The sequence below is a fragment of the Phacochoerus africanus genome, chromosome 5 (genome assembly GCF_016906955.1).
Source record: "Phacochoerus africanus isolate WHEZ1 chromosome 5, ROS_Pafr_v1, whole genome shotgun sequence".
In the NCBI taxonomy this organism is placed as follows: Eukaryota; Metazoa; Chordata; class Mammalia; order Artiodactyla; family Suidae; genus Phacochoerus; species Phacochoerus africanus.
This window is the reverse complement of record NC_062548.1, coordinates 54,169,297-54,193,198: the sequence shown is the minus strand read 5'-3', so window position 1 is coordinate 54,193,198 and position 23,902 is coordinate 54,169,297.

Below are 23,902 nucleotides of genomic sequence, written 5' to 3'. Positions count from 1 at the left end.
GAACAAGGGGAAAGAGTTTGGAGTAATGGGAGGAAATTAAGAAAAGGGAAATTTAGGTTGATTACCAATTACCAATTGAAAATCTTCTTAATGTTGAGGTCTATTAGACTGTAGGGTAATCTTCTGAAGGAAGTGGTAGGACTCCCATCGCTTAGATGTTTAAAATTAGAGTGGACAGAGCACCACTGAGAAACCCCCTGGGGTGAACGATCCACCCCACTGTGTGGAATGGGCCAGTTCACCTTGGTTGCCTTTATAGGTTCAAGCTTCCACATGACCTGGGAGAGAAGGAGAGAAAAAATGATCCCAGTCTGACCCACACAGACCCACCATGCCCAAGGGATGGGGGAATAATTTTTAAATATTCCCCCTGCTTTCCATCTAGATTAGTTTTCCTAACACTGTTATTAGAAAGGCCCCAAGAGCATTTCTTTGGGCAACAAAGACTCTCCCAAAAGTGTGTTTTCCACCGAGGAAGCTGACATCTTACTGAGACTCAGAGAAAGCAGTGTCTTGGGTCACATGGTACTCTGCTTTTTCAGTAAATTAAAACTTGGAGCACCAGGCAACCAATACTTTAAGAATATGGCTATCATGACATTGGTGGGTGTATATGTTCCCTCATTCTCTTTTCTTTTTCTTTTTTCCTTTTTTTTTTTAGGGCTGCAGGTGTGGCATATGGAAGTGCCCAGGCTCGGGGAGTCGAATCAAAGCTGCCAGCAACAGCAATCTGCATCTGCAACCTACACCACAGCTCATGGCAACACCAAATCCTTAACCCACTGAGTGAGGTCAGGGACTGAACCCGCATCCTCATGGATACTAGTTCGGTTTGTTTCCACTGAGCCACAACGGGAACTCTTTGTTCCCTCACTGTTGAAAGACAGAGAGATGGAGATAATGAGATAGAGAGGTAGAGATTAAGAAAGAACAGATCTGATTCATGATTGATGGGAATTTCACTGTGTTCCAGGGTCCTGGGAAAGTGGATAGCATTAATTACATGAAAAAAATAATGGCTATTTCCTTCTCTTCTCTGGGAACCCATCATGGTACTCGGAAGTCCATTTCAGAAAGAGGTCTTTTTCTTCATGGAAACATTTCTGGAAATTAATATCTTAGAGAAGGTACAAATATATCTTCTCATTTTAATGTAGCACTCCATGCTCTTTGAAAAGTTTTCTCTCCCTCATAATAAAGTAAGAAAGACTATTATATCCACGTGGTGTTGGTCTCTTCTTAGATAATCTCTCTTTTCTGGTGTAAATACACATGTTCAGCCCGACAAATGCCAGGAAGAAGAGAGTCCTGAGATAATATGCATGTTTCTCTGTGAGTTGCTGAACTGAGTAGACAGCAGGAGTCAGAGGAGTGGATGGTAGAAATCAGGCATCAAAAGCTTAATATCCTCTTGTTACTGGAGGTGGCACGGAGGAGGCTAGAGGTCATATGAAGGTGACAGAGGGCCCTTGTGCCCCAAAACTCTGTATGAAGCAAAACAAGTCTCTCCAAGTAGAACCTCAACAGGCACTGCTCTTCCTCCATTTTCACTCTAACTTTCTAGTCACTAATGGTTAGTTATCTTTGGACTTCAGCAAAGAGAATTTGGGGCAAGAGAAGATAAATATAATGCAGGGTTTCAGTTTCTCTTCCAAAAATTATGCATGCCAGAAGTGAGAGAGTTAAGAGAAAAGATTAAAATTGTGCCTTACGTATGACATGCCCTGTTCCAGTTTTCCATTTCTTGTGCATGGTAAAATTTTTTTCCGTGTTTATGAGTTTAATGTTTTCCTTGATTACAAAATCACCATCGTCTACATCAGTCAATAGAAATATCTCACTTCTACCAATTGGTTTCACACATGAACATTTTTCAGAAAGAAAAGAAAACTACCTTTTTTTCTCTGGTGGGGAAGAAATTCTTCAGAAACTCGTGATTGTACATGAGGAGATTATGGCTCCGAGTTCTAACACTTCCATGCACTCCATTGCTGTGACTCTTGGCTTGAAACAGAGCCATGTGATGCTTATATAATAGGAAGAGTATTTAGAGAGAACCTGGGGCATCCACTGTGAACTCCAGGTCTGGGCAGCTGGCAAGTGTATCCTAAACCCTAGGCTGCAGCCAATGCCCAGAAAATGGGCACAATGTTTATCTCATAAGCCAAAGAAAGGTGATACCAGGGTAGAGGTGAGGTAGAGAAATACTGTGTCTTTCTTTTCTCCAGTCTTGGGCAGGTTGACAAGAGAGGTTGATAGATGACAAACTAAATTTTCTAGATAAGGACACAAGGGATTTGCTTTCATGAATGTGAAGGTTTCTGGTGAATAGTCTCGCCTGGTAAAGATTGTGTGAGTTTGTGGTCTCAGAAATCCCCATATCGCCAGCTAGGGCATCTTAAAGTCAAAATATGGAATTTGAGCAAAGTCATTCATCTGAAACAAACACCCAAAAGTTTTCACTGTGGAAAAAGACAGCATTTCTGGAGTTCCTGTCCTGGCTCAATGGTTAATGAAACCAACTTGTATCTATGAGGACGCAGGTTCGTTCCCTAGCCTTGCTCAGTGGGTTAAGGATTCAGCATTGCCTTGAGCTTTGGTGTAGGCCACAGATGTGGCTCAGATCCCTCGTTGTGGTGTAGACTGATAGCTGTAGCTCCGATTCGACCCCTAGCCTAGGAACCTCCATATGCCGCGGGTATAGCCCTGAAAAGACAAAAAGAGAAGAAAAGAAAAAGGCAGCACTTCTGAAAAATTTTCAAAGTCACTCAAATTTACCTTGAAAACAGTATATGCATCATTAAAATATCCAAAAAAAAAATGATTTTTTTTCCTAGACCCAAACATTGCAATTTACTTTTAAGCTAATAATACTTATATGTAAATTTAAGTTCAAAGCACTTTCATGCACATTATCTCATTTTATTCTTTAAGAAATACTTCAATTTTTATTACTGAAAAAAAAAATCCTTTTCTTTTTATGGCTGCCCTGGCGGCAAATGGAATTTCCAGGCTAGGCACAGAATCAGAGTGGCAGCTCCTAGCCTATGCTACAGCATAGCAAAATGGGAATTGAGCTGCATCTGTGGCTTACACTGCAGCTTGTGGCAAGGCTGGATCCTTAACCCACAGAGCAAGGCCAACGATCAAACCCATTTCCTCACGGAGACAATGTTGAGTCCTTAACCCACTGAGCCACAGTGGGAAATCCACATCAAAACAATTTAACTATAATTTAGTTTCATTTCACCAACTGGTAGAAAAAAAAGTAGACCTGACATTATGCATCAATAAAATTCCCATCCAATAATAAATATGGCAATAACCAAACAATGACCTCTTATCGTATTTTTCACCATGTTTGCTGAAGTAGGCTTTTGAATGGGAATGGGATATTCATATCTCATAAAAAGTGTGATTTTTGTCCCTTGGGATTGGAGATGAGTGGTATCCCAACACACTTTGTTTTCTTGTCAGTAGGGTGTTGAGATTGGGTTTTCAGGAGACAATTTATGTTGCAGTCACATGTTGGAGTTCCGGCTTCTCTCAGTTATTCACTGCAAGCCCCACTTCCAGACTAGACACACTATCCTGGCTGAGGCTGGACTGGCTTTGTACTTTCTCTCTCTCTCTGAGCTCAGTTTCCCAACTTGAACAGCTGACACTTTTGATGACCCACTCATGCTCAAGGCCCACTATCTAAAAAGATGCCAATAGCTTTGCTCTTCTTTAAAAACTTTTTGGCAGCATTTCTTTCTTTTTTTTTTTTTTTTTGGTCTTTTTGTCTTTTTAGGGCTGCACCTACAGCATATGAAGGTTCCCAGGCTAGGGGTCTGACCAGAACTATAGCTGCCGGCCTACGCCACAGCTACAGCAACACTGGATCCTTAACCCACTGAGCAAGACCATGGATAGAACCCATGTCCTCATGGATGCAGGTCGGGTTTGCTAACTGCTGAGCCACAATGGGAACTCCTTGCAGCATTTCTTCCATGACTGTGAGATGATATGTGCTCCCTTTCTTTGGCCTCAGGCCTGCCTTCATTGTGTGCAGGTCTGTCTGGGGGGTAGGGGCGGGTTCTGAGGTGTTTCTCTGTGTTCTCTGAAACTAAGTGTTGAGGGGGATAAGGATCAAAAGCTCAAGGCTGGCCTCTGAGAAACCCTGGGTCCTGATCAGCAAAGCCCTGGGCTTGGTCAACATTCATCATTCTGGCTCAGGCTTGGCTACAGCCTGGGAAGTAGGCAGGCCAGATGGGGAAGCCGAGGCATCCAAAGTGAGTGGATGAATCAGCATTCAAGCCACATGTTCTAACATCATGCTACTCCTTAGCTTAGACCCTGCTTAACTTAGCCAAAACATGTCCTTCTGCCTGACTGACAAGAGAGGACTTGAGATCGTACTGCAAAAGGAAGGGAGAGAGACTCTCAATCTTGCTGAAGTTCAGAGGGTTTGCCCTCTTCAAGTTTGCATGCCCCCCTTGACCTGGCAGCCCCTGAATGAAGCGGCCCAAAGGCAGAGATGAGGGAGGGAACACAAGGCAATGGAAAAGAGTTAAAAACTGTTTTAACTGTGAGTGAAAAACTGGTGGAAGTTCCCATCATGGCTCAGTGGAAACAAACTGGCTAGTATACATGAGGACATGGGTTCAATCCCTGGCCTCGCTCAGTGGGTTAAGGATCCAGCATTGTTGTGAGCTGTGGTGTAAGTCGCAGACACTGCTTAGATCCCGAGTTGCTTTGGCTGTAGTGTAGGCTGACAGCTGCAGCTCTGATTTTACCCCTAGCCTGGGAACTTCCAAAGGTTGTGGGTGCCGCCCTAAAAAAAACCCCAAAATTAAACTAAAGTAATAAAAACTGGTTTGCGAAAACATGATGTAATTCCAATGACATATATATATAGAGAGAGTCAAATATACATATAAAACCTTATTTTCGGAGTTCCCGTCGTGGCGCAGTGGTTAACGAATCCGACTAGGAACCATGAGGTTGTGGGCTCGGTCCCTGCCCTTGCTCAGTGGGTTAACGATCCGGCGTTGCCGTGAGCTGTGGTGTAGGTTGCAGACACGGCTTGGATCCTGCGTTGCTGTGGCTCTGGCGTAGGCCGGTGGCTACAGCTCTGATTCCACCCCTAGCCTGGGAACCTCCATATGCCGCGGGAGCAGCCCAAAGAAATAGCAAAAAAAAAGACAAAATAAATAAATAAATAAAACCTTATTTTATTTTGCCATATATATGGCATAAGAAGTCCTAAAGAGCATGCTGTGAAGAGATCTTCTAGGTCCCTCATCTTAAATCACAGATGGCATCAGTATTAACTGGTAATTTGTGGGTCTGGGTAAAGATGAACCTTGTTAACAGTGGTTGAGAATTTCAAGACATAAACCAAACATATGTGAAGCTGCAGTTCTCACACCCATGAAGGGGACCTTGGTTGGCACTGACGTTTCTGTTTTTTGTCTTTTTAGGGCCGCACCTGTGGCATATGGAGGTTCCTAGAGTAGGGGTCCAATCAGAGCTACAGCCACTAGTCTACACCACAGCCTCAGCAACAAAGGATCTGAGCTGCATCTGTGATTTACATCACAGCTCACGGCAATGCCTGATCCTTAACTCACTAAGCAATGCCAGGGATCGAACCTACATCCTCATGGATGTGAATCGGGTTCATTAACCCCTGAGCCGTGACGGGAACTCCCTGGCACTGACTTTTCTGCATGTTATTTAGTTCTGCTTCAAAAGGCCCAGATTGCCCATACATACTATCTTCCATCATGATCTACCGTGAGAGAAGATAGTAGGCACAGAAGAACGTATGTACAGGTGTGACGGGGTCACTGCTGCATGGCAGAAATTGACACAGCACTGTGAATCAACTCTACTCTAATAAAAATAAAATCGTAAAAAATTCAGGAAAGAAATTTTGAGTCTTTTGCTAAAGATTTCGGCACCATGTACAGGAAAACTCTCTAACAACGAGGGCTGTTTACCAACAGAGCAGACTGCTTTGTTAAGCAGGCTTTGCCCTTCAGTAGAAAGTTCACACAGAAGCTAGAAGACCACCTGTCAGAGATGTCGAGGAGGGATTGATTCCTACGTTAAGACCAAGCCAGATTTGACCTTACAGCTCCCCTTTCACACTAAGATTCTCTGGGCCAGACAATTTTCACCTTTTTCAGATTTCTGAAAGGAACTCCTTTGCATGATTCCAGAATACCGCCTAGGAGCCACTCCACACTTCTGGACACTTTCACTTTAAGAGGATAATGTCCAAGCCATAGACCCGGACATTCTCATCATTTGACATAAGTGAAGGTGACCAAGGCGACCTGGGCGTTAGGAGCATCTACCTGACTCTGCTCAGCATGGAAGACGCTTGTTCTCAAACTCGAAAGACAGCCAAGGCGGTTTAGGTATCCTGTGACTTCAACATCCATGGATCCTTCAGCACTAGGCAAGCCAGTGGTCCCCTTAGCCACCAGTAACTACCACAACCAACACTTCTGGGTCACTGTAAGTCTTCCCAGAATCATGGTGTCCTGGTACAGAATAGCTCAGGTAAGAGCTTACTAAGGAAGAGTTGGAAATGTCGAAGCCATGATATTGACATGCAAATCAGGGTGATGCTGCACTGTTACAAGCAAGCGGCATCGGGCTGAATCCTATGCCTTCCTGAGTTGATCAACAAAGAAACCAGCCCACCCATGGAGCCGAGCCGGAAAAACTATTCAGATTCTCAACTCACAGGGCATCCATGGACCAAAGTAACGAGGGGAAAAAGAAAAAAATGGAACTACCAAGGTCCTTTTGTTTTTTCCGGAGTAACAGAATCACTAACGATATTAATATCTTGTATGTTTGCGCCGCTCCCAGCTGTTCAGCTACTTTAAATCTACTTATCGTCAGTTCAGGGGAGTCTGGCTGTGGTCAGATCAACGGGCTCCGCTTTGCTTCCAAACCTCTCCTTCAGGAGCATGCGCCATTGCCATTTTGTTAATAAAATAAGGATGGCTTTGGTGTCTAGCATCCTGGATTTTTGTCGAGCAAAGCAGCATGGCGTATCAAAGGCATGTCAAGAGATGTGACGTAAATGGAAATCGCAGAGTATCATAATGCGGCACAACAGGTGCACAGAATAGACGTTCAGAATGGTTTCTATTATTTGGCTTTTTTGGAATCAAATCAGAATCAAGAACAATAGTGGCCATTTCAGAGAAATTACTTCTGCACATTCTTGCAGATTGAGCAGCTGGAAAGGAGGGGAGGGGGGAGCTGGGGGGGGGGCTTGCTCTTTGGAAGGTAGATGCAAATACATTTGTAGTGTGTACACAGTATATTCAGCATATTAAATTTTCGCCTTTCATGTGCCATGATAAAAGTAGTTGCCTTTCCAGGATTGCATGTTTCATTAATACCACATTTTTAATAATTAAATAGCACAACTCTAGAGGCAAGAGCGAAGATAAAAGTTTGCAGACAATCCATTCTTTTGCTCAGACACTCCCTCCGAAGATCCCATGGAGATGCGGTGGAAGGATTCGAGTTCTAAAATGGGGAGTTTCCTAAAATCTTGGGTGTTTATGTAGTTTCATTCCGGCGAGCAGGGGCTTCTCTTTTGTCAGGTGTGGGGTGATTAAGGCTAGGAGGTGGAGTGGGGGGCCGGCCCTCCCCTTTGTACTTCATTATCCACTTCAGCCCACTCTCTGGCTGTTTCTGTTACCTGATAGTTACTATTTGTAATTGTTAATATTGGGAAGAGAGCGGTTTGTTGTCTTTTTAATCCTCTCGGTTAGCATATTCTATTTTATGAGACATAATTCAGAGGGCGAGAGAGAAAGGGAGGCAGACACTGGTTAAGAGGGATCTATAATTGGGTGTAGTGGGATTAAACAGTTATTAGTGTATAGTCCTAATGGATGCCCCATAAAGAATCCATGGCATTAATGAGTTATGAAGGAAGAGCAGGCCAGCCGAACTATATTTCCATGACTGCCTTCCTACTTATCTGCAAATTGTCTAGTAACCCCTGAAAGGAACCCCAGACTCCTGATGTATTGAAGCAGAGACATTTTCCTTCAGAATTGTCAGTTCTTTTTAAACCTGCAACTTCCAGTTTGCAGGATCTGTCTCACATGCCAATCCTAATATTTGGTTTTGCCTCAACCTCGAGCTTTGAATATTAAAAAAAAAAAAATCCTGAAAAATTTACCTCTGATGGAGAAATCTATAAATGTATCTACAAAGATGGCTTCTTCTTTGATTAAAAAAAGAAAAAGAAAAAAGAAAAAAGAACAAGAAAGCGAGATATGTGAACACTAATGCCCCCAGGTGATGGGAGTGGGAATCGGGAACTAAGTTAAAGAACGTGGGTTTTTAGATATAAATATTTTAATGTTGAAAAAAGGTTAAATGCGAGCATTATAATGCGCTTCTCAGTCAGACTTTTTAAAAGGGGCCAACATCCTTTGTTTTGCTGTGGTTCTGGCTTGTGTTGTGGCAGGTAAAAAATCAAAGAGAAAGTGAAAGCGTGGATGGAAGATTTCACCCAAGTGTTAGATAAGGTGCTTTAATGCATTGGATGGACAAAGCTTTGGTTTCCGTCTATGCCTGATGGATTGCTTTCCACTGAAATTGTGTGTAAATATGTACAGGAAATGTCTCCTCTCTATACTGTTTTCATTCTTTCCCTCTGTCACAATGCACTGGGTTCTCCTCCCTCTTAAAGAAACAGAGTATAGATCTGGTGACCACAGCAGAGAAGACAGGACCCACCCTTGAGGGGTGCTTTTGTCCAATATTTGTCAAACCTCCCAGATTTTTGATAAAACGTTTCGCTAAGAGTCCCTGCTGCACTGTCCCATAATTCTGTGCATGTTTGTGAATTGCTTTCTCCCCAATAACATCATCACTCCCCACATGGAAGATGACCTTGAGGTGTCTTTGTGTCAAACTTTTATAAGCATTAGAAGCCCGGCCCCAAGGTAAAAGTTTGGAATAATATGCTTTCCCAAGGGAAGATATTTTTTTAAAAACAAGTTAAATTCCGTGGCTGGCTGTGTCTTCTAAAACACCCCCCTCTGCCTTTCTTCTTCTGTGGAAGTCTGTCCAGCATGTGTAACTTGAAATATGTTTGTAAAATAGGAAGGAACCCAGAATGGTATTCCATGGAAACTCAACCACCTCCCCAAACAGAATGTTTATGTAAGCAATTTCACATGGTGGAGTTGACAGTTAAGCCAGCACGCATCCAAGATCTAGGATGTCCCCCTTCCAAAGAAGCACAGTTGCTTTTTTTTTTTTTTTGATGTATCTTTTCGCTTTTATAAAATGGGTTTCAGTTCTCATCTGTCAACTACTAGACAGAGAAATGAAAAGTTTTTTTGCATGAGAAATAGTATCCTAAGGTATATGAAAACTTGGGGTTGGAAGTAATTTTCACTTTTTTCCATTCGTTTTTCTTGCTTTCCAAAGTGAAAACTCCATAGCCTCAGAAGCCAAAGGGCCTTTTGAAAAATGCCACTTGCAGATTTCAGCCAACAGCCACAGCTGAATCGACAAGGGAGTTTCTAACAAGACAGTTGCTTGCTGCCGGCTACAGTTCCCACTTTTGTTTCCTATGGAAACGAACACGGGGCAAATTGAAAGAGTGATTATTTTAAGGCTCCACTGTCTTTCCTGATCCAGTGTCTACAGTATTTTCACAGAAAATGGGAGCAGGGAAAAAGCAGGGGGAGATGTCAGACCTTGTCAGTTTCAGCTGTGGTTGTTGGCAGAGAGCTGAAAGTTCTAGCTTTTCAAACAAGCTACAGAAATCTCTGCTCCTTTTACTTTGGAAACAAAAATGTTAGTTGAACATCGACTTCACCTTTATCCGTCCTTTCTGTGCCATCCTTTGGCACAGCGATTTTTTAGGGAGGAGAAAAAAAATGGCACTATAGTTCATTTGGGTGGTTATGAGGGAAACCTGCACTGCCAAAACTTTGTTCCAATACATAACCCATGAATAATGAATTCTCTTTAACCCTGGGACACAGTAGCTTGAATGTAAGTAACTGGTTTATCCCATGGCGATTTAGTCAGGCCTCACATTTTCTCTTCATTTATAAATCTCACCTTTTATGGGGTAAGACCAAAAAAAAGGCAGGGGTACTATAAAGAGTCGCTTAAAAAGCATAAATTATTATAGATCAAATTATGAATGAGATGGTCTTTGCAAGGATAGAACTATCCTGTCCTCTATAACTAGCTACTTCTTTAGCACTCTCGAGTGATGTAACAAAATCACTGCATTTAAATATGACACATTCCATATATTTACCCATTTTTTGAGGCCCCAATTCTGGCCGGTTCTTTTTAAAAATCACATGATGGTTTAAATGAGTTCAGAATTTAATAACATTCGATTTTAAGACCTCAGAATATGTAATTAAACAGAGGGATGAGGTTTTTGAGTGTTTTCCGTTATCATGAAAGGGAGGGCTTATTATTCGGCTAGGGTAGCATCTATTTTTATTGTGCATTTATTAGGCACCAGGCTCTTAACATGCATTGTCCCAATTAATTCTCCCAGAAATTCTTCTCAGGTAGCTACCTACCATTATGCTTATTTCATAAGTGAGAAAGCTCAGGCTAGCTTAAATAACATGGCAACATGACACAGAGCTGGAATGCCACACAACCCCAGGTCTCTCTGACTCTGAACACATATTCTCCATACATGGTGCCAGAGTTTTTAACTTCTCCTCGGTCACACAGGGGAGAAGGGAGGGAGGGAACTGACACACAGGGATTGTCCATGTCCTGCTTGCCAGTGCAGACAAATAAAAGGTCCCACGCTTTTAAGCTGACACATTGGAGGGCACAGGGCAGATACTCGTTACGGTGCTTCACCGTACCTGGGAGGAAGGAACGCTGTTCATAGAGAGAGCTATAAATAGAGGTTTGGTTGGTCTTCTCACTTGGAAGTTTCTAGCATCTGCAGCCAGCCTCAGCATCTGCAGTTTCCTGGGCTTCTCCCGTCAGCACAGAGAAGGAAGTGGGCCTGGCTCATCACTGCTCTTCCCCAAAGGTGCCTGAGCCCTGAGCCCGATCTCAACGCTGTGGGATTGGAGAAATGCAGGCGTCATGGGACCTCAGAAACCGTGCAGGCATCTCGGACATGAAGGAGAGGGACTGTGCTGACAGCAGCGGGGTGGAGGGCTGGCCTGACACATCCTGTATTTTCCAAGGTCACTGTTCTTGCCTTCCTCCACACACACCCTCCTTGAACAAACCATGTCTCTATACAGTTTCAGAGTCAGGAGTATTTAGGCAGCCTCAGCTCAAAATTGCCCTTCTTTGAGAGGGGAAAGAAAAAGATATTCATTCTGCGACCCACAGTTGTCGCCATAAAAACTCGAATATCTGTGAGCTTTAACAGTTGAGGTTCAGGATGTGTTTAAAGTCTGAATGAAGACCTCAAATGATTTCCCAGTTGAAGAAGGCAGAGGCACGGAGATGCAGGTGTTTCTGAGATCTTTGTAGTCCGGAGGTTTGGTGGACCAGAACGATGGAGGGACCCTTGGGTGGGAGAAAGTCAGAGTTAGGAAACTAGCCCTACTCCAGCATGGACTGCCTTTCCTGTGTACTGTTTAGTGTACATGAGAGGTTTTGTCTACACTAGTTCATTGATAAAGTTGAAAAGGAAAAACCTCAAACGTCTGCTCTCTGGTTGCTATTGAAGCAAAAGAGTCTCTCACTAACTTAGTTACTGAAGTAAATCGCCAATTTCCTTTTCTTCAGAAACAAAAAAAAAAAATCTTCTTTTCAGAATTGACCTCACTGATTCCCATTAGATAACAATATATTTTGAGAGAAGTTTTACATATTTCTTTTTTTAAGTTTTAAAGAAATAGAGTTGATTTACAATGTTGTGATAATGCCTGCTGTACAGCAAAGTGACTCACTTATATGGGTACCCACAGCCATTCTCTTTCAGATTCTTTTCCCACACAGATGATCACAGAATATTGGGGAGAGTTCCCTGTGCTGCACAGCAGGTCCTCATTGGTCAATCATGTATTTCTGGATAGAATCATTTTGGACTGTTAGATCAAAACCCTGAAATTATTTTGAGTCATCTCACAAATTAAAAAGACACTGCATTCTCAAAGGGCAAATGTCCAAAATCTTCTAATTAAAAAAAAAAAATCCTAGTTATTCTCTAAATTTGCACAATCTTGCTAGTATATACTTGCTGGTATATATTATATGCACACACACACATGTACATATACACACACAGTTATACACATGCACATGTGTGTGTGTATATATATATACATATACACAATATACATACACATACACAGCATATACACACACATGTATTTGCATGTCCACATACATGTTTTAAATTGAGAAAGGATATGTAAGGAGAACAGACTCGGAAGCCTGAGTCCACAGTCTGGGTCTGAGCCCTAGTTTCCTGGCTCTCTGCATCTTCCTTTTTTCATCTCTATAGTAGAGAAGTTTGTTGAATGAATATTAGGATGGCAATTCTACTCACAACACCGTGGTGAGCCAAGCACCACTATCATCATCCAGGATTATTCTATCCCAGTGAGGGACACAGCTAATAATGGCATTTAACAAATTGCAGGTCAGCCTGACCCCAGACCCCTTGTTCTTTTCTCTCAATCACATCACCATCATTTCCTAATTTACCCTTGCCAATAAATTTCCTTTTTATTTATTTATTTTTTTTGTCTTTTTGTCTTTTTTGTTGTTGTTGTTGTTGTTGTTGTTGCTATTTCTTGGGCCGCTCCCGTGGCATATGGAGGTTCCCAGGCTAGGGGCTGAATCGGAGCTGTAGCCACCAGCCTACGCCAGAGCCACAGCAACGTGGGATCCGAGCCGTGTCTGCAACCTACACCACAGCTCATGGCAACGCCGGATCGTCAACCCACTGAGCAAGGGCAGGGACCGAGCCTGCAACCTCATGGTTCCTAGTCGGATTCGTTAACCACTGCGCCACGACAGGAACTCCTAAATTTCCTTTTTATACCTGCTTGTTTTAAGGCTTATTTCTTACTTGAAATTGTTTCTTATGTGTTACAGAGGCTAATTATTTAATAATTATATAGCTTCTTGTTTCCACTTGTTTTTTGAACTTGTATTTTATGGCATCTTTTTTTTTGCCAATAAATCATTCCTGCACCGTGGGGGAGTTTTTTGATGTCATTTAAGAAACACTTAAACTCTATATCAAGAGCATATTCTCTTATATTTTCTTCTAAAATGTTAATTTTGTTTTCCATATTTAAAGCATTTATCCATCTGGAATACATTTGTGAAAAGGGTGCGAGGTAGGGATCAAATGCTACCTTTTCAATCTCTTCTCCTTCTGGTTATTTCTGCACCATCCATTGACAAGCCATCTTGTCTCTCTTTGTCAACCCAGATCAATATAAGGGCATCATACTGAGCTCCTGCATAACCCCCCCCCCACACACACACACACACGTACATGCATGTGCGTGGCTATTCCCAAGCTCCCAGTTCTGTTCTAGTGGTCAATTTGTTTATCCTTCTATGAGCACCACAAAGATTAGTCACTAAGTCTTTATAATAAGCCTTTGTACCTGTTTTCCTCCTTTCTATTAATAGTCTCATGAATGTATTGCTTTCATCTGCATGATTTTCAATTTCCTCTTGCCCTTTTCTGCTGATTTTAGGGTTCAATTTTTAATTCCTGAAGACTTTTTTCAATGATGCCTATGAATGGTAGACTATGAATCTCTGTGAAAATGTTTGAATTTCATTTCTAGTCCCAAATGGTTATTCATCTCTACTGGGCAGTCTATGATAACAGTTTGGTTGTTCAGTTACTCCCCCCCCCCAGTACCAGTCTTCTTTCTGCCAACTGAGAAATTTCCACTTTAGAGCTCAGCGGGATTAAAAGAATCTTTAGGAGTTCCCATCATGGCTCAGTGGTTAAAAAATCTGACTAGGAACCATGGGGTTGCGGGTTTGATCCCTGGCCTCGCTCAGTGCATTAAGGATCCGGCGTTGCCGTGAGCTGTGGTGTGAGTCACAGGTGCAGCTCAGATCCCGCGTTGCTGTGGCTGTGGCATAGGTCGGCAGCTACAGCTCCAATTGGACCCCTAGCCTGGGAACCTTCATGTGCCATGAGTGCAGCCATAGAAAAGATAAAAAGAAAAAAAAAAAGAAAAAAAAAAGAATCTTCATTAAATTGCATTTGCCTCTTTGGTATTGGTACCGAGAAGAAATTCGTGACACCTAATCTACCATAATACTAGAACCAGAAATCTTAGGATCCCCTTATCAGGTCTTAACCAGGTGCCATGTTGCAAGGGTGTGCAATGATAATAATGGTGGGGCTTTTGAAGACTAAAGTAGTGTTCTCAATCCTGTCTTTTTTGAATCACATTTTTATACTCGATGATACATTTAGGTATGGGATTTTATCACCATGTAGATTATATTCTAGTTATGAAACAACATCTGAATATTTGGTCAATGGCATTTGTTGACTGTTCACTAAATTCAAAGTTTAGAAAGTGGAACACTTCAGGATGAGAATCCCTCTACCCCTACCCTAGGTCCCCTGCGTGCATCCTCTTGTCAGTCCCTGAGCATCGGTACTATTCTTGTCTCTTGATCCAAGTGGGCCATTTTAATCTTCAGAAATAGGATCATGTTCTATTTCACTTTCTATCTTTACAACCCAAGCAATGACTGGTGTGTAAAAAGGTATCTTGACTATCCACATATATCTGAGGATATTCTTGCCAAATAAAAGAATAATATAGAGTCAGGCAGAAGGAACAAGGATAAGCCAACATGAATCAAGCAACGTTTTAAAAGCAGTGCACTTATATTTATATACAAAATGTTACTTTAGATGGGAAATTCTAACTGCTTGAGTTTAAATATGTGGTTTTTTTTTTTTTTTGAGAAAGGATATTGATACTAAGATACTTGTTTTGCTAAGAGAGAAAATGTAGAGCTGTCCATGGACAGAGAAATGCATTTGGGGAATGAGCTGTGGTGGAAAGGAGAGTCAGGTTTGGAAAAATGGAGTAGTAACAGAAAAAAGATCTTGGTAAGAAGTACAGCATCTCCAAACTGTAGAGGATCACAAAACAGATTCTTACCTACAAATTCTGATTTGATTCACTTCGGAATTTGAATCTTAGACCTATTATCGGCATAAAAACGATGGGGTGATTAAAATATTACACATGCAAAATCAATGCACCTTATTTGAGAACCATCATCTTGTGGCATATATCAAGAATTTATTATTTTGTATTGCTAGGTAATATCTCACTGTATGAATATATTACATTTTGCTTATCCATGAAACACTTATGGATACTTGGGTTATTTCCAGTTTTTGACTATTATCAATAAATTTAAATGACCATTTTTGTACAGGTATTCGTACGGCCTTACTTTTCCATTGTCATTTTATTTCATAAATACCAAGCAGCGAGATGGTGGGATCATATGGCAGAACACTTTTAAGAAAAGGGCCAAACGATTTTTCAAACAATGGCACCATTTTATGTTTCCACCAGCAGGGCATCTGTATTTGAATTCTTCCACATCCTCATCAGCACCTGTGATGATTAGTGTTTTTAATTTTAGCCATTTGCTCTTCTAATATTTATGTGGTTCTATCTCATTGTGGTTTTAATTTGCGTTCCCTCATCATGAATGATGTTGAGCATATTTTCATTTGTGTATATGTCATCTGTATCTCTTCCGTGAAGAGTCTGTTCAAATATTTTACCCACTTATAATTAATTTCCTTGTTTTCTTAGTATTGAGTTTTGAGAGTTTCTTTGCTTCCAGATCCAAGTCTTTTTTCAGATGTGTGCTTTGAAAATATTTTCTTCAACATTTAGTTTTTCTTTGCTTCCTATTAATAGTGACTTTTGGAGAGATGAAATTTTTTATTTTGATGTAGTCCAATTTAAATTTATCGGGTTGTTTTTTTTTTCCTTTTATGTAGAGAGATTTTGCTGTTGTAGCCAAGAAATCTGTAGGCAGAGTCACAGAGATTTTTTCTTCAAGGAGTTGTATGCTTTTAGGTTTCACATTTAGGTCAATAATACATTTTACGTTATTTTTTGCATATGATGAGATTATAGGGATCAAGTTTCATTTGTTGGTGATAGATAGCTAATTGTTTTTTGCACCATGCTTTGAAATGTCTACAATGTTTCAACATACAGAGGTTTTCTTTTTGGTGGAGATAAACATCAATCTTTTTTTGTTTGTTTTGCCTCCCTTTTGCTTTTACACTTAGAAGAGTCTTCTCCAACCAGAGATCAAATAAACTATATTTCCTTCAGGGACTTTTACATACATAAATTATTTAATTAAATAGAACCCTATAAGATTCCTTATACCAAAAATGGTTCCCCTTGGTTTTAAAGGCTGCATAAAAAAGTAAAAGTGGGAGAACAAGAAAAACACATAAGTTTTGGTTAGGGTGAGGTGGAACATAAGATACTACTACATAAGCAAGATGTAACAATTGTAATATAACGTCAAATATATATTTAGTATGAATACATTTGGAAACATTGAAAAATCTAAGAAAATAGAAAATGATAAAATTGGCTGAAAAAGTTGACAAATTGAATACAACAACAAACAAGGGAGAAATTGAAATTGTTTTCAAAGAATTGTCTCCATGAAATGTGGATCCAAGTAGTGTTATGGGTGAATTCTTTAAAAAAAAATCAAAAAAGTTCCAGGGTATATAAACTGAATCAGAACATAGAAAAAGATTTCCAGTTTCCTGAGTACATTTGCAAAGCTTGTACAATACTCAAAAACAAAACTACAGTCTAATCTTAATTGTGCATATGGATGTAAAAATCTCTAAACCATATCAGAAGATTTAATCAATCAAATCTAGAAGTATGGAGAAAAATTCACATGCCATACCCAGTTGAGCTTTAATCTAAACTGTTATGGATGGTTCAAAACAGGAAATCTATTAATATTAAATCAATAGAGAAACTATATGATTACCATAAAACATTCCCAAAGATCTAATTTTTAAACATTTTTCATTTTGAGTGAATGTAGTTGTACACACAGTTGTAAGAAATAATATACAACAGTAACATAGAAATTATACCCAGGTTTCCCAGTGTAACCTCTTACACAGCTATACTATAGTACAATATCACAAACCAGACATCTACTTTGATGAAATGTATCAAACTTACTCAAATTCTGCCGGTTTTACATGCACTCATTTACCTGTGTCTTGTTCTGTGCAATTTTATCGTAAGTCGGACCAGCATAATTCACCCAGCCTAATGACGTGGAGGTTCATCTCTGTCATTGCACGTATCAGTAGTTTAATACCATTTCATTGCTGAGCTTTATTTCATGGTATAGATGTACCACAGCTTTTTGGTTTTTTTAGCTATCACTTGTTGAAAGACTCATGAGTCATTTGGTGTAGTTTGGTTATTATGTGTAAAACTGCTATTAAAATTTATGTGCAGGTTTTTCTGTGAACATAAGTTTTTATTTCTCCTGAATAAATGGCTCGATTCATTCCAAAATGTTTTTTTAAGTGCACTTGCTGGGTCATATGGTGTGCATATGCTTAGTTTTGTAATCAACTGCCATACTCATTTTCATTTTACTTTCCCACTAGCAATACATGAGTTTTCTACTTTCTCTGCATCCTCGCTGGCATTTGGTGATATCACTATTTTTTATTTTAGCCATTCTTTGAGGTATGCAGTAATATCTCCTTGTGGTTTAAAGTTGCATTCCCCTAATGGCTAATGAAATGATATTGAACATCTTTTCATGTGCTTATTTGCCATCTGTGTATCCTCTCCAGTAAAATGTCTATTCATGTCTTTTGCCCATTTTCTAATTGGTTTGTTTGCAAATATTTTCTACCAGTCTGTAGATTGTCTTTTCATTATCTTAGAGTTTGTGCAGAGCGAAAGTTTTCTTTTTGATGAAGTCCAATTTATCAATTTGTCTTTTTACAGTTTGTACTTCTGGTGTCATATCCAAGAACTCTTGGACAAGTCCTAGATCCTGAAGGTTTCTCCTAAGGTATTTTTCCTAAAAGTTTTACACCTTTAATACATTTAAATTTGTGATCCATTAAGTTAATTTTTGTATAATGCAGGAATAGAGGTTTGTCTTTTTGCATGTGGATACCCAATTTCTCTAGGACAATTTATTGTAAAAGTTATCCCTTCTCTATTAAATTACTTCTATACTGTTGTCAAAAATCAATTGTGCATATTTGTGTAGGACTATTTTGTGGTCCTCTATTCTGTTTCATTCTTACATGTCTATCCCTCCACCAATATCACATTGTCTTGAATTATAATACAGTGGCCTGGTTATCCCAGAGTGAGACCTTTCACTTTCTTCTTCTTCAAAATTGTTTTTGGCTATTTTAGAGCCTGTGTTTTTCCAGGTAAATTGGACTTGTCTAAGTCTACAAAATATATTGCTGAGAATTTGATAAGAATTGCATTAAACCCATAGATCGATTCAGGGAAAATTGTTATCTTTACTATGTTGCGTCTTCTAATCCATGAATAAAGTGTGTCTCTTCATTTAGTTAGATTTTCTTTGATTTCATTCATTAGCTGTCCGTAATTTCCAGTATAGAGATTAAAATTTTGGGCACATCTATATGAAAAAGTTTTATTATAGCTATATGTTTACTATACATATATAAATATTAGTTTTATAACTAACATTCTATCATTGGCTTTGGCACAATGATAAATTATATTTTGTTTTTAGTTTTGATTTCCACTGGCCTGTTGATAGTTTATAGATTTATTTCTATTTTTCTGTGTTGATCTTGTATCTTGAACCATTGCTGAAATTATTTATCAGTTCTAGGAGATATTTTTTGTGATTTCTTGAGATTTCTATGTAGACAGTAAAGTTATAATGTGAACTACAAATAAGGACAAGGTTGGTTTGTTCGTTTTTTCCTTTTAGGTGTACATGCTTTTTATTTCTTATTGCTCCAATAGAAACTTCAGCACTATGCTGGATATAAATGATGAAGGCAGACATTCTTCCTTGTCCTAGATCTTAGGGAGAAGAGTTCAGGCTTTTGCCATTAAATAGTAGGGTACATATACATCATGTCTAGATGTTCTTTATCAAGTTAAATTTTCCTCTATTCCTATTTTTCTGAGAGTTTTCATTCTGATTGAGTATCAGAACTTGTCAGGTGATTGCTCTGCATTAATTGATATAATCGTATCAGTTTTCTTTTTAGTTTGTTGATATGGTGAATTACATTTATTTGAACCAGGCTTGCACTTCTGGAAGAAATCCCACTTGTACATGGTCTATAATTGCTTCTATACCTTTTTGAACTCACTCGTTAATATTTTCTTGATGAGTTTTATGACTAAATTCATGAGAAATATGGGTCTGTACATTTCTCTTTTTTCTCCTCTTTTTTATCTAGTATTGATAGTAATTTCATAAAGTTTCTTATGAATATTCCTTCCTCTTGTATTTCTGAAAAAGATTGTGGAGAATTGGTGTTACTTAACTCTTTAAGTATTTAGTAGAACTCTCCTGTGCAGCCATCTGGGCTAGAGATATCTTTTGTGGGACATTTTTACCTACAAATTCATTTTATTTAATGGTTTATGACTATTCAGTTATTCTGTTTCATCTTGGTGAGTTTTGGTAGTTTGTGGTTTTGAAAAATTAGTTCATCCTTCTAGGCTGTTGACATTATGAGCATTAAGTACTACATGGTATTCCATTATTTTCCTTTTAATGGTTGAAGATTCTGTAGCAATATCCTGTTTCATTCCTGATTTTGGCAATGTTCTTATTCTGTCTTTATCTTTGTAAGTCTTGCTAGAGGGTTATCAATTTTATTATTTGCTAAAGAATCCACTTTTTGTTTCACTGTTTATATCTGTTACTTTTGTGATAATTTGACTGATTTTGCCTTTATTGTAGCCTTCTTTCTGCTGGTTTTGTGTTTATTTTGCTCATTTTCTCATTTCTTGAAATAAGAACTTAGGTTATTAATTTGAGACTTTTCCTCTTTTCTGATGTAATCATCTAGTACTATGAATTGCCCTCTCAGGATTGTTTTAACGGTTTCCACATATCTTGATATACTTTATTTTAATTTCCTCTATTTTTGTATTTTAAAATTTCCTTTCGCATTTTCTCTTCTACCCATGGTTTGTTTAGAAACATTTAATTTCCAAAGTGTTTGGAGATTTTTCTGTTGTCTTTCTTAGTTTGATTGCACGATGGTCAGAAAACATATCTGCATGATTTTATTAAAACAAATTTGTTAGATAGACCAGGATGTGGTCTATCTTGTTGAATATTCCATGGGTTCTTGATATTTTTTTTTTTTTGGCTGATTATGTTGTTCAATTCTTCTGTATTCTTACCGCCTTTATGCCTAGTAGTTCTATCAATTTCTGAGAGTAGGGCGTTTAAGTCTGCACCTATAATTGTTGGTTTCTCTACTTTCCCTTTCAGCTCTATCAGTTTTGCTTCATGTATATTGAGGCTTCACTAACTGGAGCATAGTCATTTTTAGGATGTTATGTCTTCTTTGTGTGTTAATTCTTTTATCATTATCTAATGCCCCTCGTAGTCTCTAATACTTATCTTTGCTCTGAAGTATTCTTTATAATAGTGTTGTGGTCACTCCTGCTTTTTGAAAATTAATGTTTGCATGGCATATTTTTTTCCATGCTTTTACTTTTAACCTACATAGGTTTTATTTAAATTATGTCCCTTATGGACAGTATAAGGAACTATGCTTGGATCTTTCTTTTTAAAATCCGCTCTAGCAATTTCTATCTTTTATTTGAGGTGTTTAGATCATTTACTTTTAAGGTAATCATTGACATGACAGGCTGCGAGCCTGAAATCATATGACTTTTTCTCATCTCTTTTGCCTCTGTTTCTCTTTTCTTAACTTCCTGTGGGATACTTGTACATTTTTCCAGATTCTGCCTTGATTTATTTCTAGTGTTGCCTTAGTGGTTTGCTCTATCAAAGTTCAATTTTTAAAACTTCATGGTAAAGAAAAATTGAAAGCCTACTCTCCTAACATAATAAAATATATTAAAATAATTAAAAATCAGACATGAAAAAAAAAGCGCCCCTTAAAGTCATCCAATACAAACATGTATGTTATTATCATTAATATTGAACTTTTTCTGAAACATCTAGCTAGTGCAATAAGAAAAAAAGAAATGAAAGAGGTCATACCTAGAATGGAAGAGTCAGATTTATCTCTTTATTCGTATATTCTGATCATTTGATTGACTTCCTGGAAAACCAAGGAAAGAAATTCAAATTAGTGAATCGATAAGATATTTCAGTTATGTGATTAGCTATAAAATAAATACATGGAAATAAACAGCTTTCTGTAGTGAAAAATCTAGCAGAAAAATGTAAAATTTATAGTAGAAAAAAATCCTAAGAATAAACTTATCAATATGTCTATTTTTTTAAATCATCAAAATTTAATGACTTAGAATAAAATTCAAAGGAGTAGTGGGACATGATATGATTTTTTTTCTTTTAAGATTAAACTTTTGCAACTAACTTAACACTTCTAAAATCAAATAACTTACTATGATTTCAACAAAATTTGTAACCAGACAAAATTATTCTAGAGAAAAAAATGAGTGAGAATGGCTAAAAAATTTAGAAACAGCAAAATAATGAAAGAAGATTTGACCTACCTACCATCTAAGGGCCTTAAAAAAGTTGCAGTAATTAAAACAGTGTTATGTTGGTCCTAGAAATCCAGCCAGATTAAAAGTATGGGATAAAATCCAGATATAAAACATAAAATATATAAGTATTTGGTATATCACAGAAGATGTATTTTAAATCAAGGGAAAACTGACTGTTTATTTAGTATTTTTAAAACAGCATAAAATAGTGAATTGTAATTTTCATGAATTTAATTTCCTTTGAACCTGAGCATATATGGGTTTGCTCAGTTTTTTCTTAAAAAGACTACTGAGAGGTTAAAAATAACATTTTTCTTAAAGAGAAAATCTCAGATTTATCTATCAATCTGCTTTTGTAGTAATAGATCCTTTCTCTTTTACTCCTGGTTTGTTTTTGTTTCATCCTTATTTTTCTAACCTTCATACGGATAATTAACTCGTGTTAGTCTATTCTTTCTTCTTGAATATTAAAAGTATTTTTTACTGTAATTTATGTCTAATTAGAACTGTGACAATGTTCCATAAAATTTTATATATGTTAGTTTTGATTGTAACTGTTTATTACATATTGCATAACCACCAGTATTATTTATATTCTTTTTTATTTATTAAAAAAGTAAGATTTTATGAGGGTTTTTTTTTATGTATTTCTGTTTCTAACTTCTGGTCTTTTTGCACAGATGTCAGATATCGTGTGAGAGAATTTCTTTTTTACAGGTTATATTGGCTTTGTAAATAATATAATAATATTTAAGTTATTCAAACACACTTGAAATGTATAGTACAATTACATATTTACTTCATCAAATTGAATTGGTTTCCTGATTTAGATATTAGATATCCTTATATTTTTGCCTGTTATCTGTGAAGTACTTATAAAAGCATACCACATCTTTTACCTCTATTGATTTTCTGTAAGTTACCGTTTATGTTTCCAACTACACTTATTTATATATAATTTGCTGCTATATAATTCTGTACATAAACTTTCATGAGCATTATCTTCTTTGGTGATTACATTCTTAATTTTTAAAAGAAAGAAAATGTCCTTTTGGTTCTGTCATACCTTCTTTTAGCCTTCAAATATGCTTTAAACTTTATCTGTCCTTTTGGTTCTGTCATACCTTCTTTTAGCCTTCAAATATGCTTTGAACTTTATCTCATTTTTATTTTTTTCTCTTGCTTTTTTGGGGGGCCACATCCATGGCATATGGAAGTTCCCAGGCTATGTCAAATCAGAGCTGCAGCTGCTGGCCTATGCTACAGCCACAGCAACATGGGACCCGAGCCTCATTTGCAACCACACCACAGTTCACAGCAATGCCGGATCCTTAACCCAATGAGCAAGCCAGGGATTGAACCTGCATCCTCATGGATACTAGTTGGGTTCATTACTGCTTAGCCACAACAGAAACTCCTCATTTTTCATTTTTTTAATTGATTAAGTGGCATGCTTAGCCCTGCTTTTTTATTCAAATATTTTCCTTTTCTTTTCATTTTGTTCTATTTTATTTTTTGGCTTTTTGGCAATGTGAACTACGATCTATTTGAATTTTCTCTAGTAATTTTTAAGTTATAAATTCTGTTTTAATATTACTACTAGACACCTTTAAGACAAAAGGCCTTATGGTCTTGCTATTGACTCCATCAAGCATCAGAGAATGCCTGTCAAGCCTGCTGCTCTGCTGCTTGATGTAGCCATGCCTGATCCCCATTTTTGATATTGTTATTAAAAGCTAGAAAAACAGAGCCCCATGGGTACTCCCCTCCATGTTTGTGATCTGTTTTGAAGTAAAAGCTCCCAAACTGGTGCAATTGGGTTTCTTAACAGAATCTCTATTTCTATCTTGTTGAAGCACACTTCTTTCTATGGAAGTAAAAGCAAGAGTTTTCTCTTGGTATCTTTTCAAAATCCCATCCAGTTGCACAATTTCTAACTTGAATGTCTGAGAATTTCTGTAATACCACCTTAGTTTTTGGCACTGGTTTCCTCCCCGTCCTCACTTCCTGCTTTGTATTCCCTTGCTCATCTTCATTGAATCTGGAGAAAAAGCTGATCTCTGTGCTAAGGTGTCTCCTTCCCTCATAAGACTGATTCTTGAGACTGTATGTAGGATAAATCGTGAAAGAAGGCAAACTAC